The sequence below is a fragment of the Benincasa hispida genome, chromosome 9 (genome assembly GCF_027475165.1).
Source record: "Benincasa hispida cultivar pf3 chromosome 9, pf3_genome.v1.1, whole genome shotgun sequence".
Classification (NCBI taxonomy): Eukaryota; Viridiplantae; Streptophyta; class Magnoliopsida; order Cucurbitales; family Cucurbitaceae; genus Benincasa; species Benincasa hispida.
Genome location: NC_143486.1, coordinates 83,497,247 through 83,503,246, shown reverse-complemented (window position 1 = coordinate 83,503,246; position 6,000 = coordinate 83,497,247).

Below are 6,000 nucleotides of genomic sequence, written 5' to 3'. Positions count from 1 at the left end.
TTGTACATCACTCCGGTGACCGGCTCACCGTCAATAAGTAACCCCAACAACACTTCTATGTCTTGTAGAGTGATAGTGCACTCTCCAACAGACATATGGAATGTATGCATCTCAGGCCTCCATCTCTCGACTAAGGCTGTGATCAGATGCCAGTCCAACTGAATAAATCATAATCTGGCAACCCCATAGAATCCAGATGTGCGCAGTAGCGTAGTATTCGAGGGTGGAGCAGGATAGTGCACTGGAGAACTGCCTCTCGACGCCTGCAAGATATTTCTCCAATAGTACGATCTCGTCATATAACAGATGATCGATGAATGGACTGGTCGTACAAAACATCGGGATCAATAGGTCTTGGGTTTAAAGCCATGATCTGAAAAAAAAATATTTATTTCTCAATTAAAAAAATGTACAACTTAATTAAAAGAATAATGTATAAGTTAATTAAAAGAATAATGTACAAGTTAATTAAAAGAATAATGTACAACTTAATTAAAAGAAAAGAATAATATACAACTTAATTAAAAGAAAAGAAAAATGTACAACTTTATAATAAAAAAAATTGAATATAAATAAATTTATTTACTTTCCATAGATAGAGCGAGACTGTAATCATTACTTTCCATATATACATGACCAATGAGAAAAAAAGCTAGTAATCATTAATGGAAAAATAACAACAATAACAGAGAGAGCGAGATGTTCAGCGAAATTGTAAGAGAGAGCGAGATTTATAGCGAGATTTCGAGCGAGATTGTAGGAGAGAGCGAGATAGTCTTCACTTTATTTGAAACTTTCCATAAAAAAAAATATATAAAAAGAGATAGTCTTCACCAATGAGAAAAAAGAGCTAATAATCATTAATGAAAAAATAACAACAATAACAGAATTTGTCCTAACTGGTTACAAAATTTACAACAATAACAAATATATTAGATTATTATACTATAATTAAATATACAATAGATTATTAAAAAAATTGAATATACAATAAATTGAATATATTATATTATTATATTATAATTGAATAATCATTAGACTATAATTGAATAGTAGAGAAAAGTGTGAGAGTAAAGAATAATGTAAAACTTTATTGATTACAATAAAAAAATTGAATATACAATAGATCTCGCTCTCTCCAACAATCTCACTCTCTCCTACAATCTCGCTTTGAATCTTACTCTCTCCTACTATCTCGCTTTGAATCTCGCTCTCTCCTACTATCTCTGTTATTGTTGTTACTTTTCCAGTATCGCTCTCTTCTACAATCTGCTTCACCCACTTATGTTCTTTGTCGAGGGTTGAAGTTTCGACTTATGTGTGTCGAAACTTCAACCTTCGACAATCTAATATACAAAATTAGCGAGATTCGCGAGATTTCTTTCCTTTGTCGAGGATTGAAGTTTCGGCTTATGTATGTCGAAACTTCAACCCTCAACAACCCTAATTTGCATATTGTTTCCAAGTTTTTCTTTGTTTTTCGAGTTCTCAATGTTCAACCTCTATATTAGTCGAGTTCTCAACGTTCGACCTCTAGCCTCGAACTCTCAAAATAACAATATTTCTCTAATAAGTTTCAAAACAACAATATTTCTCTAATAAGTTTTGAAAACAACAATATTAATATTAAAGGTCCCTCCTTCGATGTCTCTTTCTCTATGCTTCGACAGCACTTCAAGCGACACAAAAACCACGAATCAACAATATTGGCGATACCATAACGCATGGATTGTTCTCATCTTTGGTGTTCTCTCCAACGACGATACGACCTCCTTTTACTGTTAACAGGTTTTTGTTTCTGGAACTGTTAACCTATTCCCGTCGTTGTTTGTAGCAATGGAGAGTTTCAGCTTTTGGAGTCTATGGATACCTCAACTTCACCAAATCTATATTCATGTAACATTTCACCCTTTCCGTTTCTCAATGGAAGGTGTTTGATTGGGGTCATGTTCGGACTAGAAGGAAAACTTGCATTGGTAATTAGAAAACTACACTTGTGAACATCATTTCATTATCAATTGCTTCTCTTTAAAGTGCTTAGCCAAGGAGTACTTTTAGAAACAACTTTTTATCACTTTGTTTATGGTGGTTTGTCTATTGATTTACTCATTCTTCAAATGCTTACTTTTTTTAAGAAATTTATGCTAGCTTCTAGGAGTCCTTAGTATTGTTTTTCCTACTATGTGGTGGTCTCCTTGACCTTCTTTAACTCTTTTTCTTGTAGAAGATATTTGTAGTAGTCCTATTAGGCTATGTTATATTTAAAATGATATTTCTATATCATTTAAATGAATGATGGTAGGTATATGTGAATTTAACTATGGGATAACTGAAAGCAGTGAAGTACCTGTTGATTCTTTATTTAATTTGTTTTAGTTTTTAGAAGAATACATTACTACTTTAGCTTTCTTGTTATTTAATAACTTTTCTTTAGTTTGCAGGTATCTGATCGTTCCCCAATCAGTGACATTAAATCACTTTCCTCGAATCTTATTTAAAAAATATTCCCATCCACGTTTTGGTAATAAATTTGCCTTTGTAATATTTTCATTCTATGTGCTAAAAATTGTATGTTTCTTTTGCATCATGTCTCCAAATTCATCACCATTTACTTCATTTCTCTTTAATGGGTCATTTTGTGTACTATCTATAAAATTTTCACTTTTTACATCATGAAAATCGTTGGTACAGAAGAGTTTCATTTCCATTATTGACTGTATATTGGTTAAGAAAGTGAGGTTACAACGTCTGAAGGGTATGATCTCCTTTATTTATGTGTTTCACTAGGCTCTTTTCTATATATGTAACTTTTTCCTCTAAAGTATTGTTGCCCAAAATTCTCAATAATTTATGAATTCCAGGTTCTGAACTTTGGTGTGAATGTTTTAGGCACTTATGCAATGACTGAATCAATGATGCCATTGCTAGAGAAAGTTGCACCTAATGCAAAGGTCATCATAGTTTCTTCTAGTGGAATGTACTGATCTCTTTTTTCCAATTCTCTGTTTTGATTTATGTCATCTTGGTTGAGTCGACAAGTCAAAAATTATGTCAAAAAATAGTGATTCATTGTAGAAGCTTGTATTTGAATACTCCTTTTGTAATTTACAAACAAATAGTGGAAGACAAGAGAACCCTTTGAATTAACTTCTACAATGAATCACTATTTGTTTGTAAATACTCATATGTCTTCAAAAAGAGCCTCAACCTATTGAAGACATATGAGTGTTTACAAACAAATAGTGGAAGACAAGAGAACCTTTTGAATTAACTCACTGAAATGGTGATAATTCCATCCTTGCCTACTTTTTCATATTTATCATGTTTGGGGATTCTTGTACTCTTGAGTATTAGTCTATTTTTTATTTTGCTTGATAATAGTTAATAATAGGAAAAAATTTGTTATTATATTTGTGCTTTTTGGTATCTCCTTTTCACTTCCTTGCTCGGTCCATTATCAACTGACTATGATGATTGAATTAGCTTAAAGTATTAATTTGGTTTCAGGTAGTATCTTATTTTTTTTACAAAGAAATGTATCATGTTCTTAATATGAGTTTATTGTATAACATGGATGGAAGTTGGATGCAAACTAGAAATCGAGTATTGCAAAAATATAGAGATGAATTTAGAAGTTTTTTAGATTTTTAGTATTAATTTTGTTTATTGATTGGTGTATTATAAGAGTTAAATCTAAAGTTATATTGACTTATCTTCTTTTGGTGTGTTTGTTTTCTTATGGGAAACTTGCTAAAGATTTGAATGAGAATGTGGTCTTTATTTTCTCTTATTTCAAGCTTGCTTAATAAAGTGCTAAGGTACTATAATTTTGAGTAGAGATCATGAGAGGAAGATGATTTTGAACAACAATAAGGTACTAAAATTTTGAAGCTTGTTTAACTTCTTTCTATTAAATTTCATATTCCATTGTTGAAAATGAAATATTTAATTTATGTGTAGTTTTTATTTTTCTATGAATTAGAAATAAACATGAATTGAGGTGCTCTATTTAGACATCCAACTTCTTTATAAGTGGATGTTGGGTGCAAATTTACATTTAAAACGGTCCATTGATTATATTTAAAATGGTCCATTGATTAATTTTAAAACGGTCCATTGATTATATTTAAAACGGTCCGTTGATTAATTTTTAAAACGGTTCGTTTCAATATTGAAGGCCTATAAAAGGTGAGGCCTTCAGCAGTTCGTCAGACATAGAATTCATTTTCTAAGTTCCCACATCATTTTCCTCTCCTCCTCTATCTTAGCTTTTCAAGCAGTGAGTTTAGAAAGGGTGTACGTTCCGATCGGTAGTGGTGCATTTTTTATCAGTAACGGTGCATTTTCGATCGATTTTCATTTGTTTGTTTTATCCTGGGGACGACGTGGTAATTTTCAGATCTGTTTGCACACTTGGGCAGAGCCGTGAAATGTCTTAAAGAGTGCGAGCTCCGCAACTCAACCTATAACGGGTTTCTGTTTTGCAAGTTTTTCTCTTCGCTTGACCGCTGTGCCTTGACGATTTGCAGTTCGTTGTTCTGAGGGCCCTGCTATTTCCAACAATTTTAAGGCGGTTCCACATCATCAATGGCCCTCAGTAGCAACAATGAAATATCTGACCTTAACCGTCCATTCCGGTTCAAAGGAGTAAACTTCAAGTGGTGGAAGCAAAAGATGTTGTTCTTCCTCACCGTCAAGAAAGTTGTCGAAGCTTGTACCAGCGCTAAGCCGATCGTCCCTTTAGAAGAACCGACTGAACAACAGATAAAAGAAGTTGCTGACTGGGAGGAGAAAGACTTTCTATGTAAGAATTTTATTTTAAATGGTTTGACTGATGATCTGAATGACTACATGTCTAGGATGCCCTACAAAAGAAGTATGACACCAAGAAGGTCGGGTCAAAGAAATATGCGGTTAGCCGTTATCTCAAGTTCCAGATGACGGATGACAAATCCGTGGAGGCCCAATCCCATAAACTCCAGAAGATAGCCCATGAGATAATTACTGAAGGTATGCCTCTAGACGAATAATTCCAAGTTGTTATTATTATGGATAAACTGCCCTCTTGTGGAAGGATTTTAAGAACACTTTGAGGTATAAGACAAAGGAGTTCTCCTTGGAGAGTCTTATAACCTGGCTAAGGATCGAGAATGAAGCCCAGAAGCAGGACCAGAGGGAGGAGGTGAATGCAATATCTAGGAAACCCGCCTCTGTCGTGGTAAAACCTGACCAAAAACCTAAGGGGACAAAGAGAAAAGGTCAGAACCGTGGCTCCAGCAACTAGAACCAACAGAAAAAATAGAAACCCCTTCTGGAGAAATGGTATAGTTCCTCTGCTTTAATTGTAATGAACTTGGGCATATTGCTAGGAACAGTAGGGACAAACATCGTCCTGCTGGTCAAGCGAACCTGACAAAAGAACCGTTAGTCACTATGATCACAAAAGTAAATGTGATCGGTGGTTGTGAAGGGTAGTGGATAGACATTGGCGCGAAGCGCCACGTCTATCACGACCTTAGTCTATTTAAAACTTATACTAATACTAAGGATAAGAATATTCTGTTGGGAGTGAAGGAACTCTTATTCAAGACTACCTACGAGTGGAAGCGGATCTTTCCAATTCATTGTGACAGAATTACCACATATACATTCAAACATACTTTTAAGATGCAAAAAGGATCAAGAAATCATACCAGATGAAGATTTCTTCTTCACATCGAGTCTGAAGCCCAACCGTCTACCTCGAACAATCACCACTCGAATAGAAGAAATCGGAAAAGACAACACCACTTAGAGCCCTCGGTATTCTTGGGGTGAGAATACAAAGTGTGGGCTTTGTTCGGATTTGGTAGAGGGAGGGAGGAAGACCGACCGTACACAACGATCAAGCAAGTGGGAGAAGAGATCGCCTATCGTATAGAAGGATGCTTGATCGTTTAGGTGAAGTATATGATCGTGTAGTAAAAGTAAATGATCGTCTATATGATCGTGTAGGAAAAG